At 39.3% G+C, this 21983-nt stretch overlaps 1 long non-coding RNA gene across 3 annotated transcripts in view; it reads right to left on the reverse strand.

Annotated features, from left to right (window-relative positions):
• The window catches only part of LOC122465999, a 121888-nt gene that overhangs the window by 37378 nt on the left and 62527 nt on the right, over nucleotides 1-21983 (reverse strand). For 2 of the 3 annotated variants that reach the window (XR_006291178.1, XR_006291180.1), the window contains exons 2-3: nucleotides 14306-14390; nucleotides 13204-13455 (exon numbers count right to left, since the gene is read on the reverse strand). This is a non-coding gene — a long non-coding RNA (uncharacterized LOC122465999). Of the gene's footprint in view, nucleotides 1-13203; nucleotides 13456-14305; nucleotides 14391-21983 lie in introns of those variants that run through there. The other variant, XR_006291179.1, reaches the window with a different exon arrangement.

Raw genomic sequence — 21983 nt, forward strand, 5'->3', positions numbered from 1 at the left:
TCCTGATGGTCAGGCATAGCATAGCAGCTCTCTCCCCATCAGATACTTTTTGCTGATGGCCACTTTGAGCCTGCAGTGAATTGGACCTCAAGCCAGGTCACTTTACAGACTCTCGTCTTCCAGGGTAATCAACAAACAAAAAACAAGGGAAATTCACACAAATAAAGAGCTGAAGCCTCTACCAAGCATCCTTCCTCCTTCGCAGTCAGCCCAGACTGAGCTATGCTGTTACCTTTTATGCTGCAGCAGCTGTTGGAACATGCCCAGCAGGGCCGAGGGGGCATGGCTTCTGCTGCTAAGAGCGCTGCCTTAACCCCTTCCGCTCCAGTGCAGGGCCAGTCCACCCCATCACATATCTAAATAACTAATATAGCTCTCACATTTGCTTCCATCCTCTGCACTGCAAATAAAACTATGGATTAGAGTGACAAAGACAAGATAATTATTTCTCCTAACCTTTTGTACAGAAAACTAACAATGTAAATCCTACGCTTCTTATCTGTGCTTCCATAATTCCTAATGAACAAACTCATCTAGAAAAGAGTTGAAGAAAAAAATTTTTTTTCCAGCCCCTTTCATAGTCAAGTTTCTCAAGGCCCTTTAAAAAGCAATTAACATAACAGTGACAAAGCTGAGAAAGTGTATAAGCGCAATGGACAGAGTTTATGAGTTCAACAATTGTTCATACCCAACCTTGGGCTGAGGAGCTGTTTCCTAATGTCAGTACTGAGTGTGACCTCCATGGCAGAATGAGACTGGAATCTACTTAAACTGCATGCCACCCTGTCTAGCAGCTGAGAGGGGAAACAAACCTAGGAGAAAGAGGTGACATTTCAAGAGCAACTGAGTGATTTGTTAGAATTGGTTAAGTTGGCTATTTATACTGAAATTTCATCCTGAAGTTGCATATTATCTGACATGGAAAATAGGGATTTATCTCTGAGTACGTTGTGGCTTGATTAAATTTTTAACATTTATTGTTTTTAAAAGTCTTTAAAATTTTAATTAGTAACACACTTCAGTGTGTTTCTGTAAGGTTCCATGCATGAGAAACTATCATTTTCTAATGACTAATTAATTAGTTTACATTGGTCATGCAGTAGGAAAGATACTACTCAAACAAATAAAGAGACATATTCCCTGTTCTGGAGGGCTCATAATTTTAATGGACAACGTACAAATGAAGGGCAGGTAAAGGGACAGAACAGAAATGAAAGTGATTGAGTAGTGAAGTTTAACATGTCTTCTAAACGCTGGAAAGATAATGGAGCAAATAATTAAGCAATCAATTTGATAACATCTATAACAGTGGTTTTCAAACTTTTTTTCTGATGACCCAGTTGAAGAAAATTGTTGATGCCCGTGACCCAGCGGAGCTGCAGATGAGGGGTTTTATGGTGTGGGAGGGGATCAGGGCTCTGGGCTGGGGGTTCAGGCTCTGAGGTGGGGCTGGGGATGAGGGTTTTGGGGTGCAGGAGGCTGCAGGGGATTGGGGTGCAAGGTTATCTCGGGTGGCTCCCAGTCAGCAGCTCCATGGGGGTGCTAAGGCAGGCTTCCTGCCTGTCCTGGCGCTGCAGACCGTGCTGTGCCCTGGAAGCAGCCAGCAGCAGGTCTGACTCCTAGCCAGAGATGTGCAAGCAGCTCCGCGCAGCTCTCACCCACAGGCACCGCCCCGCCCCCAGCTCCCATTGGCTGGGAACTCCAGTGCTCAGGGCAGGGGCAGTGCGTGGAGCCCTGTGCCCCCCCTCCCCCCATCTAGGAGCCAGACCTCCTGCTGGGTGCTTCCGGGGCGCAGCACGGTGTCAGAACAAGTAGGAATTAGCCTGTTTTAGCTGGGCAGCAGTGCCAATGGGACTTTTAACGGCCTGGTTAGTGCTGCTGACCAGAGCTGCCGCGACCCAGTGCCTTACTTTCCGTGACCCAGTACTGGGTCACGACCCACAGTTTGAAAACCACTGATCTAGAAGATAACAGTCAGCATGGATTTATCAAAAACAAATAGGGTCAAACCAACCTGATAGCTTTTTTTGACAGGGTAACAAGTTTTGAGGAAGCAGGGGAAGCGGTAGAGATGGTATATCTTGATTTTAGTAAAGTTTTTGAAACTGTCCCGCATAACCTTCTCATAAAAAAAAACCTCAGGAAGGAAATACAGCCTAGATGGAGCTACTATAAGCTGGGTGCAAAAGTGATTGGAAAGCCGTTCCCAGAGTGTAGTCATCAGTGGTTCACAGTCATGCTGGAAGGGCATAATGAGTGGGGTCCTGCAGGAATCAGTTCTGGGTCCGGTTCTGTTCAATATCTTCATCAATGATTTTTGATAATGGCATACAGAGTACTCTTATACAATTTGTGAATGATACCAAGCTGGGAGGGGTTGCAAGTGGTCTGGAGGATAGGATTAACATTCAAAACAATCTGGACAAACTGGAGAAATGGTCTAAAGTAAATAGGATGAAATTCAATAAGGACAAATGCAAAGTACTCCACTTAGGAAGGAACAATCAGTTGCACACATACAAATTGGGAAATGGCTGCCTAGGAAGGAGTACTGCAGAAAGGGATCTGGGGGTCATAGGGGACCACAAGCTAAATATGAGTCAACAATGTAACACTGCTGAAAAAAAGCAAACATTATTCTGGGATGTATTAGCAGGAGTGTTGTAAGCAAGACACAAGAAGTAATTCTCCTGCTTTACTCCGCTTTGATTAAGACTCAGCTGGAGTGTTGTTTCCAGTTCTTGGCACCACATTTCAGGAAGGATGTAGACAAACTGGAAAGAGTCCAGAGAAGAGCAACAAAAATGATTAAAAGTCTAGAAAAAATGACCTATGATGGAAGATGAAAAAATTGGGTTTGTTTAATCTGGAACAGAGAAGACTGAGAGGGGACATAATAACAGTTTTCAAGTACGTAAAAGGTTGTTCCAAAAACGAGGAAGAAAAATTGTTCTTCTTAACCTCTGAGGATAGGACAAGAAGCAATGGGCTTAAATTGCAGCAAGAGAGGTTTAGGTTGGACATTAAGAAAAACTTCCTAACTTTCAGGGTGGTTAAGCACTGGAATAAATTGCCTAAGAAGGTTGTGGAATCTCCATCATTGGAGATTTTTAAGAGCCGGTGAGACAAACACGTGTCAGGGATGGTCTAGATAATTAGTCCTGCCACGAGTGCAAGGGACTGGACTAGATGACCTCTTGATGTCCCTTCCAGTTCTACGATTCTATGATTCTGAAAAAAAAGTTTTAATATTGATTTTATTCCATGGATAAATGGAAGGGTTTTTTTTTTGAAGCATATTGCATTAAGATGAGATGTTTTCATCATTCTGTGTAATACTACATGCCAGTAATACACTTGAATAGCCATTGACCTCTACGTTGAACAGCAGTGACATTAGCTGTCCAAGGTCCCATGCTTGCATTGAAATCCATTATCAATGACTCATTTGTTTGGAATCCCATTCAGGTCCCTTTCTAGAAGGGACAGGTTTTTTTGTTTTTAAGGCACCAATTGTCAGTTACACTAAAGTCATTTTAGCCAGCATTGTAAAGGAGCCTTAGTGTAACTGACAACTGCAACTAAAAATGGGTATAAATGAAAAAAAATGGCCCCAAATATTCATCCTTTCTCCTACCAGAATACTGTTTGTTTAAACAGCTACTTCTTTCTCTGCTCCTATGTGTGTTACTCAAGTCTGAGATATTGTACATAGATCAAATATGATAGCAGAGTATAGCTATTAGTTGTGTTATTTTAGCTAGTCAGTCATGACTGAAAAGTTAAGAATGCAGCACACACATTTAAGAATAACAGCATACTGACTAGCAAATTTCACATTGTCTGTACCATGAAAGCTTATAGTGTTGCTAGCAATTACTTGCATTTTGAAGAAGTTCTCTTAAAATTTGGTCATCAAGTTACAGCAGCAAATTGACTTTGATAATTATACATAATAAGGCTATATAATGCAACTCAGATAATGGGATTTTAATTTACCAATCCATCTTGTGAACAAGTACAAGTACAAGAGATAGCAGTCGGCAGCCACACTGCTTTGCACAGCTTTAATACTAGTTGTATTCTGTATGTTTGTAAATTCTGCCCGCCCACTTTTTATGCAGTCCCACGAGGGAAACAGCCTTTTGCTTTCATTTCAGAGACCTATTAACATTCGTTCAGACAAAGATGAGTTATCTCTTTTTAATTGTTTCAGTTTTCCTGTATAAAGAACACAGAAAAACACTGTACATGCAAACAGTGAAACCACCTAACTCTCAAGAGTCTCCTCCTTTCCAGTTTCTGACTCTGAATATTAGCCTTCTCCTTTTTCACGGGTGAGTGCCTTCTTGTGTCCCTGTCTTGAGGTGCAGTAGGCTTTCATTATTACACACACTATTAGATAAAATAACAAGCCACATCTAAATGCACATTTGATTGTTTAATGGTAGGAGGAGATACCGCAGTATGTCAAACAACAACAGCCCACCTTCTGTCAATGGCAGAAAATCATAAACTATTAGAAGAATATTTCTATGCATTATGCAGAAATAAAATAAATACCTATTGTAATTTGATTAAGTTGCATACAATATTGCATCTGATGAAGTGAGCTGTAGCTCACGAAACTTATGCTCAAATAAATTGGTTAGTCTCTAAGGTGCCACAAGTACTCCTTTTCTTTTTGCGAATACAGACTAACACGGCTGTTACTCTGAAACAATACTTCCAAGTTCATTGGTTAGATGGGTCAACTTCAGGGTTCAAGTAGCCATTCAGTGTCAAATGTAATTTCTACATCACAGCAAATCTACCATGTTTTAAACTTTTATTTGCTCCTGAATTGGCACAAAATTTTCAAAATTCCTCATGAAACATTTTTAATTTTCCAAACTGTCCTTTGGGCCAAACATTTAGACTTTGACATTTGATTTTATATTATAATGTATACTGCATTTTAAAAAAAAAGTAATTTTGAAACGAAAAATTGACGTGTTCCATTGTGAAAATATAAACCCAAAATGTTCTGAGATTATCAAAAACACTTTGTTTTCATTTTTTTCTAAATGAAATGTCACCAGAATTGACATATTCCTGCCAAAAGTTATTTCAATGAAATATTTTCCAGTGGAAAAATGTTTCATTGAAAAATTTTCAACCAGCTCTGCTCTGGGGGCAGTTTTTAATATAACTACAAGTAGAAAGGCAGTAGTTGTTTTGATCAAATACAAAGAAGCCACACACAGGAGAAAGCTGAAGCAACTAAATGTGATGCATAAAAAGATTCTAAAAATCAATGCGCCAAGATTTCTAAAAATAACTGAACTGTTTGGGTTGAAATTTTTCATTCTGTTCGTCTAGCTCGGGCTGAATGTTTTTGGAAAGTTTCAGCCAAAACGGTTCAGTCATTTCCAAGAATAAGATTAGGGTAAAACACATTGTTTTGCCAGTTATAACAATTCTGGCGACCTTTTGTTGAAAAGTTCCAGTGCCTGCCTACTTTGGCACAGGGACTTGAAATTTGGCACAAGTGGCCTTTGTGACAAGGATATGCCTTTTGCTGCTTCTGTGAAAATCAACCCGTATCTGGTGAAGTTATAAACCTTCAGAAAAATCTTATTTTGCAGATGATCAGTAGAAACTTTGGAGATTTTAGCTGTTGGACTGTAAGAAGATTCTGTCCTCATTGGGCATGTGCTAACCCCTCAGAGGTAATAGAACTAACCAGACTGTGCATGCAACCAGGGGCATCTTGGACATGGGTTCATAGGTTCAATTGTACCCATCAGGAAACCAAGGGTGCAAAAACATGCAAACAGGAACTTCTCCTGGGCCAGTGCAGAGGGGAGGCCCCAAGTGGGGAGGAGATTGCAGTGGCTCCTGTCCCGTGGGGAAGGGCCCAGCTTCTTGCTTTTGGCATTGCAATCTGAGGGAGGACTGGGCCAAACCTAAGTGGTACTGCAATCCTATGCATTGGGTTGCAAAACCATTCACTTAAATGTGGCTCGGCCACTCCTCTGCCAAGATGGAGGGGCAGCTGGATTAAATCTGAGTAGCACTGCGACCCCATGTTCCAGGTTGCAACTCCTGGACCCAGGCCCTGACCTTTGGGACAGAAGCCATTGCTGTGGGTTAAGGCCCTCCCCTCTGCACTGGGCCAAGATGAGGGTTGTGGTGCTGGGCCAGAAACTGCTGCTGCAGGTGGCCAGTGCCCCCTCAGCAGTTTAACATAGAGCACCCATTGAATTCAGAGGCTACATCCACTCTGCATGTGCCATCCCCACAGAGCATTTGGGCATGCTTCAGCCATGGGCTACAGGGAGAAAATCAGCTGTAGGAGGAGACAAGGACTTGTTGGCCAGAAAGATTGATTACGGGGAGGTGAGGCACTAGCTCTAGCACCTGAATCTCATTTTTATTTTTCTTCTTCTTGGATCAGCTTTCCCTGGCCTGACTGACTTTCTTATTTACCAGCGTAGTGTTGAGTGTTTTTCCAAATGGTTGCCAAAATGAGCAGACCCCCAGTGCGCCCAGTTTGGAACTCTCTCTACTCTTAACTTTCCCTTGGAACACAATGGAATGTGAAAAAAAAATCACTCTACATAAATTAATAATGCTATATACAAAGTGTTAATGGACCGCCATTAGAGGATCTGGATGTGAAGGCCCTGCTGTGGGCATTCCATGTACTTGATGCAACAGGAGAAACAATTTGTGTGGTACCTCTGTGTGGTAAAAATCAGGTGCAGAAAAAAAAAAGTAGGGGGGCACTAAAGCCTAAGCTAACAAAGCTGTGCAGCTAGAACTGATCATCATGGAGCTAGTGGGTTTTCTCAGGTTGCAAATAGAGGGGCTAGGGGCTATAACAAGGCTGTGTGTGTTTAAACAGTTGTAACGTGTGTGTAATCCTGGAAGGAAACAATGAGACAGGATACTTCTTGGGCACAGGGATTTCTGAGCAGGGAAGTTGCCTTTTTGTTCCTACTTCTGTTCAGGGAAACAGGACTTGGCACATATCTTGTTTGTTCACAAAAATTACATCAAGAATTTACCTGGCTCCATGTCATTGATTTCTTATCCAAATGGAAGCCTCCCTGCAAGGTCCTAAATTTGGGCTACTGCTCAGAGAGAAGTGCAACAGTATCAGTAATGAAAATAGGACCTCATTCCCATAGCCAAGCAGTTACCCTAAGCTAATTTTAATATTTGTAACATGTAGCTTAAAGTTCACTGTTTATATAGTACATCTTGCTCTTAATATCTCAATTCAGAAGCAATAGAGATGCTATAAATACAGAAGCATACATGCATAGACCGAACACTTCCTGGAATACATGCAATCTTCATCAGAATATAACCATGATTAAATGTGGTCTATTATCTCACAACAAGCCCTGTTTATTTTCCATTCACCATTCTGGTTATTTTTCACTCACCATTGTTCTGAATAATTATATCTGTTATGGGCTTTGGTAGTCAAGAATTATTTGACATATAAGATTGCTGTTCATTTTTATTGATAAGTGATGCATATATTTCACAAAATTTACAAGGTGAATATTTTCTTGTTAAATAGGATTGTGTGCATAACACTTTGTTTGCTATGGTTGCAATCCTTCTCCCATTAATTTCCAAGACAGTTTTGCCATTTGATTTTTAAAGAGAACAGAAACAGACCGCATCATGGTGAAATGCTTCATGTATAAGAAGCAATCCCGGTGTTTATAGAAATTATAGATGGACAAGACCTATTAGCTGTCCTAGTCCATCCCAACTACCTGGAAGGTTTCCAGCCAGGAGGTTCTGTAGCTTACATTTTGTCAAGCCTTGAGTGTTAAAATTTAGGAAAAGCACATTCACACATACTTACAAATTAACTGAATGGTTCCTTTATAACCAGCAGAGAACAATTCTCCCGATATTCCAGTGCATCTTTACTTTTAATTGAGCAGAAGAATGTATTTATTAAACCTCACTTTATAAGACCTCTGTACTCATGGAGGATATTCTGTTTACTGGCAATCAAGCCATTCAATATCATTTTCATTTCTTCTATACACCCAAAGAGGCCAGTATTGGAATTTGGCTTGTACCATATGCAAGTGACTGGAATAGGTAGATTTCTTATATTGTTCACTCAGACATTAAAATGTTTCTCAAGTGCTATTGTTTTTAAAAACAAAAAAACAGACATGTATAAAAAGTTACCACAAACTCAGAATAATAAGATAAAAAAAAAAAAAACACCAGTTCTTGGAAGACATTAAAATGCCCTTCCAGAATAAAGAAGCCTGTTCTTGAATTTGAAATACAAACCTCAAAATAAAGTGAATGTGTTAGAGAAACTGTATTTATTCTCATATGATCATAGTAATTATTGAAGAAAACACCTAGATGAGTCAGGTCATCCTGATCGTTCACCCTTAAATTCCATGAGTAGATCGAATAAGACTTCTCATGTGAAAATTATCCCTATAAGGATGGGTTTGCGAGCTCAACGCCCAGGTTGCTCCCTGCAGCTCATTTCTACTCTTTGACCCAATCCAGTTTTAAGTGTTTCAGATTGTTGACAATTGTTATTTATCTTACCCTAGTAGATAAAAAGCCCACAACAAAGATCAGAGCCCTGTTGTCCTAGACAGAGACAGCCCTTGCCTCAAAGAGCTTACAGTTTAAATAGACAAGACAGGCAAATGGTGGGAGAAAGAAAGTGTTATTAGCTATGCTTTACCACTGGGGAACTAGGGCACAGATGAATAAATTACTTGCTCAAGGAAATAAAGCAATTCTGTGGCAGAGCATTGCAAACACTGAGCCCAGATCGTCTGAGTCCGAGACCAGTGCCTGGACCAGAAGGTCATCTTTTCTCTAAGGCACACATTTCATCTCTTTCCTAGGGAGACTACTATACAGAAGATGATCTCACTTAGACTTTATTGTTGGAGTTTTCCTAATAATCTATTTATCTTCTCTTTCTCTCTCTCTCTCAATATCACCCCATTATTCCAAGTTAGAGTCTCTGGTACTAACAAATAATTGGTTTCCCCCTTGATCTTTACACTCTTTATAACAGTTGCATTTTGTTATTATGTCCCATCTCAGTGATCTCTTAGCCAAGCAATACCTATTTAGTTCTCTTAGTGCTAGACTATCTTCTGATCTTGTGGCATAGGGAAGAGCTGTCAGGAGGCAACTCACTCAGAAAGGGGCAGGAACAAGACAAGACAGTCTGGTCCCAGTCCACTCCACAGGCCACCCTTCCTACCAGCTTCTACCCCTCAAAAGTAGCCCTTAATCTTTCCTCACAAGACAGTCACTTCAGTCACTAAAACTTTTTGCCCTTAGCTCCCAATACCTAATTGGTTATTGCATTTTTTTTTTGAAGTTTGGTGACCAGAAATGAACACAAATAACCCATATGCAGTTGTGCCATCACCACAGAGAGGGGGACTATTCTTTTCTTCGTGACATGCAGAGGCCTCTGCCTAAGTGGCCAAAAATTGTACTGAAGTATTTTGCTGCTATTCTAGACCACAAATGCCCTATTTACCATCCACAATCACTTCTAAAGGCTCAATGGTCCCTGGTGTGGGGAGGACAGGCCCTAGAATGGTCCCAAAATATGAGAGTGACAAAGGCAGCTTGAAGTCTCCTTTGCTCCCCCTTTCCCCCTCTGTTCCTGTGCTGAATGCAGGAGTAGAATCACAAAGAATCGGGGTCTAAGAGTGCAGATTGCCAGGTAAACACTGTTGGAGGTAGTGGAGGACAGTGGTAGCCAGGAATTGGTGGTATTTTCTCCCCTTTAAAATCTGCTCTCAGAGCAGTTTCCTCCAGGCCAATACACTCTCTCTCCTGAGTTTGGGTTAGAAAAAAGTTGAACTAAGAGCAGTGCACAAAGGCTCTGCTTCTTTTTAAAAAGAAGTTAAAGGAAGGTATCAGTTCATGATCTTCTTGGATTAAAGTCTCTGGGTGAGGTCAGCTGGAGGGCCTCCAGGGCTTTCAACTGTAATAGCAAAATGTGGACAATTTAAACTAGTGGTAACAAGACAAATATACTGATGGAGTCCCGGAATGTGGAGCAATTGGGATACATAATCAAACAAGGGTCTTCTTAACCCTTGAATTTCTATCACAGCATCCACTGTCCCTCTCAATCTGTTTCTGATGTGTAATTATCAACAATAATATAAAAAAGCGTTAATTTAATTCTGCTCGAAGATGGAACAGCGGGCAGCCTGCTGAAGCTACAATGAAGGCTCCAGCAAACAGTGTAATTTTTATTTGTTTACCATTACTTTTGGACTGTCTGCATTTCAATCTATAGCAGGGACCTTGGTTGTTTGCGTGTGTGTGTTTTAATGATCTCTGTGAAAAGGGTAACTTTTTTTTTTAAAAGGCCTTAAATGAATGCAGCCTTTAGCTGTTCTGCATAGTTGTCCAATATCTGATTTAGAGGTAGGTAATTTGAAAACAAAAATGCATTTCACAAGTGAAGTGTGTTCAAAAAAACCCAAAATAGCTTGGTTTAAAAAACAAAAAACAAACCCTGCCAATTCCATCCCTCTGATTTACATCCTGTTTTTCAGTTAGTAATTGTAAAACAGATATTAGAGGAGTATTGTGAACATTGACAGTCTTTATTTACTACTTTTAAATTATTTTACTTTTAAGACCCCTAATATTGGGGGGTGGTTATTTGGGGGCGGAGAAAATCAACTCTCAATACAAATCACCAACACTATTTAAATCCCAGCACTTCAAAATAGGCGAGCCCACCAATGACAACTTGAGGGGCTGCACTTGTTGTGATAATGCAATTCCATTCTTATGAGTTGGGATTGAATTACAAAGATTCTTGTTTTCTGAAATTGCTTGAAGAGATGGATTGTTGGTCATTTCTATTTGCTCTTGATATGGAAGAAATCAAGCAGCAGAAAATGTGGAGGAAAGTGCAACATTCACAACTGTGGGATGAATCACCAGAGTGAGAGAGATGGAAGTAAGCATTGGTCCAGATCATTTAGATTTATGTTCCTCATTTAGAGACAGCCTGTGATACCCTTACTTACATTGAGTAGTGCTTATCTCCATGAGTGGTCCTCCAAGGGCTACTCTAGGAATGATGGATTCTCGTGTTGGTTTTGAAGACCCTTCGCAGCTTATCCTATGCTACCTATCATCTCTATTCACTATTAAAGTGTCATCTGATCAGCCAATGATGCCAGCCTTCATAGATCTCTTGTTAAATTTTCAAACTATCAACTCTGAGCTTTCTCCTATGCTGCTCATTCGTGCTTGGGAATAGTTTTCCACAAACATCTGCAAAACCACCTCATTGTCCTCCTTCAAATCCCTCCTTAAAAAAAAAAAACCTGTCCTTTGCCACAATGCCTACAAAAACTTGACCAGAGCACACCCACAGCCCAACTGTTAACATTGCCTATCACATTGCCATTTGTCTCAATGTTTCCTTGTGTTCCTGTCTGTCTGTATTCACCTGTTGTCTCTTGTTTTATACTTATAATCCAAGTTATTTAGGGCAGGGACCATTTTTTCCCCTGTGTTTGTAGATCAGCACCTAGCACATGATCTGTGACCAGGGATCCTACAATATAAATAATAACGATATTCTGGTGAATTCACACCAGGTCTATATAGAACACTACTACCATTTCCCTACACTTCCATGTGATCTTCTATATGTAAACATCCAAGAATAGCATGACTTTTTTTTTCCCCAATGTCCCCTTACTGTGAGCTCATATTTAGTTTGCTATCTATCACCCCTAGGTCTTTCTCAGACTTTTTAATACATTTATCTAGTCTGCAGGACACTGGATTATGCGATTCTCTCCACTGTGATCAATCACTTTTCTATGTGCCACTGTCTTTAAAAACAAAACGCTGGCAGCCTATTATTCTCTCAGATTCTCCAACGCCAAATAGCACATTCATCAATGTCTGCCCATATATAGTTATGCATGGTACTTTGTTATTTTTTATAGCATTTGTTGCTCAAGGTCATGATCAAACTAGATGTTCCTCAGCAAATGCAAACAACTGGAGGAAACCTGGTTTTTTTAGTAACTACAGATTTCTCCTTCTGAGGGTTCAGCCAGCTATTTGAGAACAGCAACTGCAGTCTCTCAGAGAAATGTGTCAGACAGCAAATGGAAGAAAAATTCAAGTATCATAGTAACACATTATATGCATAAGTGCGCTTATTACTCTATATTGTCAACATAGTCAATTCCACGTTGTTCCAGGTTGTATTTTTCAGCTATCAAAGATACTTTCTTAAATATAATTTTCTGTAATATACACAAAATATAGGCTTGATTTTGAACTAACAACAGTTTTACAGCAGTATAGCTTCACCTATTTTATTATTGTTTTCCTGAAAATATCTGGTGCAAGCGAAAGGAAGATCAGGCTCCATATCTTCTACAGCTGATCAAATTATACATTGTTAACAAACTGTCCAAAGACTTTAGCCCATTTTTTCTGTTAGCAAGTCATTAGTGAACTGACCCTAAAAATTCTCCCTAGCTCTTTGTTACACACAGACATTTTTTTATGCAAATAAATGCCAGGCACAATGGGAGCTAGTGTGAGTACGTCTGCATGAGCTGGGAATCACACACCAGCTTAGAGAGTAGACATACCCTGTGATACGCAATTTCAGTAAGGCAAACCAGACCTTCCCCATATGCGGGTGGAGTTCTCTCCTCTCAAGGTCTTCAAATGATCTTTTCCAGCACTAATTCAATATTCCTTCATGCGGTCTTTCTTGACTAAATATTCTTCCAATCAGAAGCTGTCACCTTGTATACATAGATGTATGGAAAATCCACCTCCACAATATTGATCACCTTCCCTATTTCTTTTTTCCCCCATTATGCATTAATAGAGTAGAAATAGTGACCACAGACAGCCGGTCATGGCTCCCTTATTTGGAGCCATCTGCCTCCAGAGTGAATTAAAACTGCATAGGAATATGTCTAATTTATGTCATTGCTTAATGCCACAGGAGAATCAGGATTATACTCCACTGCCTTTATCACTTCATACAGTAGGCCAGTGACTGTGCCTGGCCTAGGAGGTAGCTATGCCCCTCCACCAGCTTTAAGTCCCCTGCACAGGGGGAAAATTGTCTTCTGGCATCTCCAGTTAATTCAGCCCCTCCCACCCACCCCCGAACGAACATTCCTGTTTTTTCTGGTTATGCAAATCAGCTTTAAACTCAGTTTAAATGGCCAGTCCAGGACAACCCCTGCCAGGGAAAGATCCAGTGGCTGTAAGGCTGCTGTGGCAGGTCATTCTCTTCCCACATCCTAGTGTATGGGGTGTGCAAAGGAAAACAGGGCATGTGTCTGCTCAATCGACAGCTGCAATAACAGTCCTCATGGTCCACTGGCAGGCTGCTCTATTTCATGCTGGAAATCTGTCAAGCACCTGGTGGCCCAAGATTCAGGGAATGTAAAGGTAGCTTAGATGTCAAGCACAGTTTAGCTGGTTCAAAATATTTAGGTCCCCCGTTTTAACTGCAAACCTTAAGTATTTTATCAGTGACCAGATTTTTTTCCCAAACACTGTCCAATCCTGCAAGATGTTGAGCATCTCCCGACATCTTGATGAGTGTCCAGTCAACTTCAGAAGCTACTATGTCAATTTCAATGGAATGCACACATTAACTTGTCATGAAAGATGGGTTTATAGTGGAAGCCTATGGAATACAGTAAATGCTGCTTGTTTCTAATAAGCCTAGATAGGCTAAAAGGCTACATATTAGTCATAGCTTAGGAGTTCCAATGCCGGCTATGACAGATTTTGTGACCTTTATCCCTTGGGGTAATTTTTACAGTATTGTGATCTTTAATTAGATAACACTCCCAGTGCTTCCATGTCCTGAGAGGTATTGCACACTATTGATTTACATTTAACTTTTCCCTATACATAAAAACAAAACAGAAGGAGGATATTTAATGTGAAGAGATGGTATTTGCTGTTCAGTCTAGTCATATAAACACAGTTTTGTTTGGTAATCTGTATGCATGTCTAGTTCAACCTGGCATGGAGCCTTCTGAGACAGTGAAATGGAGCTGATCCTGCAAAGTGCTGAGCAAACTCAGCTCCCACTGAGTGTGATCATAATCTCTCAGGAGACTGCCTCAGTGAGAACTTGCAGAATCAGGCCCTAATTGCTTAAGCACAAAACTTCCCCAGGGGTTCCATGTCATGAAGTGTTACAGGTGTCTTTTACCAAATTGAACCATTTGGAAATCCCCGCCCAACAGAAACTCACCAGCTATACTGCAGTCAGGTCATCTGGACACAGAGAAGAGAAAGCAGGATCTGCCTCACAGAGTCAGTTGTAATCCTTGATATCTCTGAGATAAAGATAACAATGAAGTGAGACTCGCTGTGCCTGATATATGGTTACAGGCAATTACATCAACATATATATCTACTCAGATTATTTTTATTAGGGAATCAATTGTAAAAAGGACATTCTTTTTTCAGAAACCTCTCATGAAAGGAGCATGGGGGGAACCTCAGCTAATACTTCAGCCCATGCTCAGAACAGCAGCCAACAGTAGTGCAGCTGCTCTGCATAGGGTTACTAGAGAAGGTTTCTTCCCCCCAAACCCTTCTTGCATTTCCTGCATAAAGCCCATGCTTTCTGTGGGGAGAAGGAAGATTTGGACCTTACAAATTACACTGAAATTAATATATTTGTGTTTGGTTCAAAAGAAATAGGAAACTTGCTCAATTAGCTGGGTGAAATACGGATATTTAAAAATATTACAGACAATCTGACATTTATAACAAGTTTCCATTCTTGGCTATAAGTACAAAGCTATTATTATAAACACAAAGAAAAATTAAATTAGGTAAAGTGTCCATTAGAAAGACTTCTTGATCCAAAGGAAATTCTCCCCTTGCTATCTTACAAAGCCTTATTCAAGCCCTATCTTCATGCCTTAGAAAAGGCCAGGAAAATAGAGGAGAATTCCAACAAACCCTGAAGGTCACTAAATCAGGCTATTAGATGAAGATGGGAGAAGGATATTCCAAAGTTGAAGCCTCTCACTGTGAGCAGCCCTTCATCAGCCTCTCTGTTTTAAACTGGTGCTACAGGAGAGAAAAGCGTTATGTTGTTAATATTGTGTTACTTGACCTCAGCTAACCCAGATATTCACATTGAATACCATTGTGTATGCCAGCTTTCTCCAAAATTTTATGTTTTAGCAGGTTGAAATCTTTGTTTCTGCATAGATCATTGTTTTTCATTTTGTCACCTTATTGTGTTAAACATTCGTTCTCTCATGGTTAGGAAAGTTGCAGTGTGACATGCTGTTAGAAATGTCAGTATAGATTTAGAATAAAAATAATTGGCAACTTTTTTTTCAAACCCAGTACTGTCAGGAAAATAACCATTCTTCTATTTCAACTATAAATTGTGAAAACATGGGCTACAGCCTTACAGCGGTAAACATTTACACTATAAAACTAGAAACACCAAAAAAACTTCTAATTTGAGTTAGACATTTTGCATGGTAAATCTAGACAGTGTAAATTTTCTGCCCATTTGTTTATATTGAAAAGATAAAATAGTATATAATGGGTGAACTGGTAGCAATACCTATATTCAGGTTGCCCTAGCACTTTCTATTCTTAGTCCATGTATTTATTTACTTAGTCCATGTTTTTATTTACTTATAACTATTCAGAACAAAGTTACCAGGCTTACTTTCTGCCTCAGGAATAGAGATGCCTTTTGCAGTCCCTGTGAAAATCCACTGAGATTTGGCTGAATTATAGGTCTCTGAAAATTATCAATTACACATACTCAGTAAAGTTTGTTAGAGGCTTGCTGCTAAAATCTCTGAACACTGAGCCTGCTCTGAGCATGTTCTGTAGATCTCCCTACATGCAAACAGCACTGAGACTCCCAGTCTTCACTGACCTACACAGCACACACAGTGATCTAACTCTGGATAAGGGGATTCATCATTAACAGGCATCTTCAGCTCTAACCAATGAACAAGTTCACTGGTTTGGAAGCCATGAAAAGACCATAACATTTCACCTCAGCTGTTCCTTGATCAATGTTAATTTTGTGCAACTCTTCACAGCTCTTATGATTGAGCAATGCCTCAAACTCCTACCAAAAAGCAGGCAAATATCATTCACTTGCTTTACAAATCAGGCAACTAAGAGGCTAAACAGGGTTATTTCATGGGCAGAGCTGGGAATAGAACTCAGGTCTCTAACCTGTTGAATCTCATCCACTTAGAATTGGCACATTAATTCCAAAAGGCAGCATGACTCGGTTTGGCTCTGCTGCCTGTAACCATAAGGCCATATTCATCTCAAGAGACAGAAATAGAAAATGAAATTGTGATTCCCATTGTCTAGCAAGTAGTTGTGTAAGTCACTGGCAAAGTGTGCATCACTTCCCTCTCTAGTGGCTATTAACAGATAAGAGCACAGCTTACTAGTGCTACCAGTTCCTCTTTTAGTCTATGTGGTAGAACTCTGTGCTGTGGATGCAAAAAGCCTGCGCTCCAACACTGCTACTGACCTATGGTGGGTCCACATGATGGAACTGCTGCTGTTCGGGGAGGAGGGAGAACGGACTCCTTTTCCTATTTTGCTTTAAAAAAGAAAAAGAAAAAAGCCTAGGAAATTACAAAAAATATTAAAGGAATGTTAAGGTTGCAAAGCACAGCACTCAGAATTTAAGATTTTCTAGAGTTACAGCTGCCTGTCCAACCTTAGCTTTTCCTCCTTGTGGACATACTTTATAATACAGTTTTAATAGCACGCTTACATACTATTTGTTCTACGAGATCCTCTGCCTCATTCAGGTCATAGGATGAGCAATGAATACAGAAAAAAAAAGGCATATGCTGCTACATCCAGATGGGCATACAGCATCCAGAACTCAGAATTAACTTTATAAATAGGCACCTCTTATAGGAACTTTCACTGGCTCCCTCCAGATACTCAGGTCATCAAATTACCTGGCGAGACCACAGTAAGAATGCATAGCCCTAAAACCAGCAATCATCTGATCACATCTCTACTCTAGAAGACTTTTTGCCATTCTACCTTTCATGCTGACGTGCAGTTTCCCAGCTGTATTGTAAACCCACTCCCTAATGTCTTATTTCTGACAGGTGGTTCAATTGTTCCAAGCTCAGAAAGGGGAGGGCATGGGAAAGAGAGAGAAAGGTGCTGGTTGGATGATTAGTTGCTGGGGGGAAGAGACAACAAAGGGATGGAAAGTGAGTTAAAAGGGCTAGTTTAATGAAGCTGAAATCAATTATGAGCCAAATAATCGGGGAGGAAGAATTTAATCACAAAAAAGCGGAATTGTTTAAGAACACTTTAATAGATGCCCCCCCCCCCAAAAAAAAACAATTGAGGAAGAAGGCTGTAGTGGATAAAAAAAACTGACCTGATTTATAGGGGAAGTGATGACAGCTATATATATAGCAAATGGAAGAAATGGGAAGTTGATAGTAATTAATATAAATCAGAACCTAGAAAATTGATAAGTAAAGCAAAAGGGACGCAAGGAGAAATCTATGGACAGAAAAGCTAAGGACAATAAAGAGGAGTTTTAAAGTACATTAGCGACAAAAAGAATCCTAACAATGGTCTATTACTAGATGAAAATGGTAGAATTATCAATAATAATGCAGAAAAGTAACTTGATTACAGTCTATAAATATCTAAATAGGGAACAAATATTTAATAATGGGCTCTTCTATCATCCAGATGGGAAGCATTGAGGGTAATTAACCATCAGAACAATTTACCAAGAGTCATGGTAGATTCTCCATCACTGTCAATTGGATATTTTTCTAAAAGATAAGCTCTATGAATTATTTTAGGAAAGTTCTGTGGCCTATGCTATACAGGAGATCAGGCTAGATTATCACAAGGGTCCCTTCTGGCCTTGGAATCTATGAATCTGAGTAAAATTGGGTGAAATTTTTTGGCTGAAATTTTCTATTGGTGAAAAATGCAGATTCAGCAACATCAAAATGTTTCATGAACTGATGTCAGTTTCCCCAAATATTTTTGGTCAGAAAAAAAACACACACAAAACAAACAAACAAAAAAACTAAAATAAATCTGAAGATACAATCTCAAAGCATCATTTCAAAAATATCAAAATGCAATGTTTTAACAAAAAAAAAAATCAAAATAACTTCAGTTGTGAAATGTCCTTTAACCTTATTATTAAAAAATTAAATGATCACAATAAAAATGGAGTATTTTGATATGGTTGAAGTGATACGTTTTGTTTGACTAGCAATGAGTTTTTTTCCAACTTTTTGATTTGGTCAAAAATTTCACTTTCAGTTAAACAAGATTTTTTCCCCCCAGAATTTTCAGTGAACAGATAAATCCATTATTCACAAAGCTCTAGGGATGAATGCACCACCATATAGCATTATATTAGAAGATATGAGAACAGTCAGAAACCACAGGGAAAAAAGTTGAGCATTTGCCCCCTTTTTCAATGAAAAACAACCAGTGCTAGTGTTAAGCAGCCACTGTCATTTGTGTCTGTATGATACTGTCACAAATGTGATCAGTGAAGCCCTCTCACTCTACATGCAAGAGAGCTATTGGAAAAGCATTTTCCATGAGGGGCCTTCAGCTTTGGAATCCACTCCCCCCTTTGGATCAAATTACCCTGAAACTATTCACCTCGAGGGCATACTGCAAAGCCTGTCTTGTTTTGCAGACACTTGTGTTAGTAACTAGTAATACTGTGAACACCAGCAGAACAGAGAAATGGTATGACAAAGCCTCTAGTGCTGGCAGCAGTCAGTCAAGTGCCATTTGCTTGAAAGGGATGCAAAATGCTGTTACTTCTAGCTTCATTACCTTCCACTTCACCTACTTTCATCACGAAGAAACGCACAAACAGAGGGGCTCGTCCAAAGTCCAGTGAAGACAGTGGTAGTGGTTTCTATTGAAATCAAAGGGCTTTGGATCAGCCCACATTGGGAGACTGAGGCATCACTTCCAGGGGTTGGGACAAAGCAGGATATACACATTATTAACTAAATAGGAAAAAAATCTAATAGTTACTTTTCTTCTATTAATAGCACAAATCATTGTAGACAACATAGCTATTTATGACTCCCCATCCCCCTCAGACATTTTTGGCCTAGAGCAGAGCCTGAATCAGACCCACAACCAATTTTCCCTGATCCTTCCATCCTTAGCTGGGAAGACCACCAGAAAACCTTTCAGCCTCCTTCAATATTGGGTGACCGTGCTCTCCTGCTCGCTTCTCCAATTCATGCTCTGCTGATTTTTTCACATAATAAGAACTTTGTGGCATGACCCAGGGCATTTAGCAATCAAATATATAATGACCTGACTGTGATCAGAGGTCACCTGCATATTCATGCTCTCATGCCCTTTGTGATTCCTCTACTGTACATAGACTATTACTTTGAGTTCATGATAAGCCATGATCACAAGGTAGGTTGAATTCATATTCCACCATCAAGTAAAGCTGAATAAAAAGTGCCTGTCATAATGATTTCTCAGTTTCATGGGGGAATTTTTTGCTTTAAAAGTTGTAAGGATTTCTGGCAAAATAATAGCTTCCATCACGGTTAATTCTTTTACATGTTTAGGTACATTTCATAATAATTATGGAAATGAAACATGGTTGTCAATGATGATGATCTCATTAAAATTATTTTTTATGCTAGAGTAAAAAGCATTATGTTCAATCCACAAAAAAAGAAAGTATTTCATGCATTGACCCTTTGCTTCCAATACTGGAAAGAATTAAAGAAATCTTTATGACATTTCATAAACTCAAGGTGGAGACCTCTTTTGAGCTAACCAGCAGCACGGACTTAGAGGGCTCTGGGATACACAACAGAGGGCAATTCAAGTCCCATTTTAACTCGGCAGGAACAAATGAGAGTGCTGTGACCAACAGAAGAAGAAAATGGGAAGAAGCAACAATAAACAGACGTCCAATTTCCCTTAGTGCAATATGAAAATTATTAAAAAGTTATTAGTGTGCACACAGGTGCTTCCATTTCCCCGTTTAGTTTCGAGATGCACCAATATTTACATGGACTTCCTTGCAGACACCAAAAGGGAGGACCTTCATTTTCCGCAAAATGATGAGTGTCATTTAAGCCCTTAATTGGCCCAGTGAACAGGTCTTACATATGTACCTAATGAATCCAGTCTAGCTATGGCATTTCTACTGCACCTACCAGTAGTAGACAAACACAATATCAAATGGACTGATTCATATTTTGCGGGGGGGAAGAGAATTTACAAATCTTATGCTATCTTCCTCTTCTTCTATGTTGATATGACAGGTAAAATGAACATACACTTCGGGAACTAGTTTCAAATATTAAGAGGTGCACTGTGTGTTTACTAAGTTTTTAATGGTCTTTCAAATAAAACAGACTAGCAATCAAACTAATTGATTTCAAACAAACAATCTGTGGAATGTAATCATCTGTGAGGAAAGACCATATGATATATAGTGAACAGTTCAGACTCACATATAAACTGCTCACATTTGAGATATTAGGAAACTCAGCACTTGAATTAAAACCACCAATCATAATTTAGACATTCATTTCAATCCATTTTAGATGCCCCATAGTCAATGAGTGAGTGAGTGAGTGAGTGAATCACCTTATTTTAACTAAAAGCATTGTTTAAAATATTAAAATTGATAGTAACAATAATGTCATTGGCAAAATAAAATGGAGAGAAGTCAAACACTTTTGGTAATGACAGGGTTTTAGCAATTAAGTGTGATGAAACCAGGTTAGGTATATAGTTCAAAAGACATGATACAGTTAAATTTGAAGCGGTTTATTATCCATACACACTACTTAAGACTTGGTTGTTTCAGGCTAATTTTTCAAAAACTATGCATGCCTGTAATGGGAAATGAGAAAGCAAACAGATGTTTGAACATACAAACACATACAGAATTAATCTATAAAAAGAAAAGGAATACTTGTAGACTAACAAATTTATTTGAGCATAAGCTTTTTGCGAATACAGACTAACACGACTGCTACTCTGAAACCTAGAATTAATCTATGTATATCAGATGTAAATGAACAGGCAAGTGTATATATTCACACATTTATAGGCCAAATAATGACACATTGGAAATTTTCAATACATGTGAGGGCAGTTATGGAAAAAGCATAGCTATTACTAGATCAAACACAAACTTAAAATACCCTTTGTGCCTTGATTATTAGGTTGACTTCATTTGCTTAGTTAAAAACAAAAAACAAAACAAACAAACAAACCCCTACACTACACCTTGTGCCATTATGAAAATTATACCAGAGAAAGAAGAGAAGTCTTAGAAGGACCTATCATTACAAAAGGATTGATAGAGTTGATAGCTTTATAAATAGATTTTAAAAATACACTTCATTTGGGATCTTGGTGTTAAATTGGACTTAGAGGAAGGATGATCCTTATAAAATAAGAACTGGGCCAAACCACAAACTCTTATTTATGGATGAAACAAAAATCTTCACTAAGATTCTGATTGGTTTCTTTCATTTACATGAAAACTTCTTTCTGTTCCCTGGATCTTTCCCCCACCCGCTCTCTAACCCTGAACTTCAGGGAAGAATGATCAAAGTACTTTACATATCCAGCCTCTCTCTTTGGCACAAAGTCTCCTCATGATATTTTGAAGGAAAGACAATGGTGATCTCTAGGGTTTAGTGATTCCTCATTAAAAATACTCTATTAAGTATAAGTAGACTGGATAGAATGATGATTGCTGATTTGATTAAGTATAGTGAAAGGACACAGTAGCTAACAGAACTCTTATTTCCATCTGCTAATTCTGACTTCAAACAATGACCACCACCACCTGCGTGTGGTTCAGGGAGCATTCATGTAACACTAATGAGAGTAAAGACATTGAC

The sequence above is a fragment of the Chelonia mydas genome, chromosome 5 (assembly GCF_015237465.2).
Source record: "Chelonia mydas isolate rCheMyd1 chromosome 5, rCheMyd1.pri.v2, whole genome shotgun sequence".
In the NCBI taxonomy this organism is placed as follows: Eukaryota; Metazoa; Chordata; order Testudines; family Cheloniidae; genus Chelonia; species Chelonia mydas.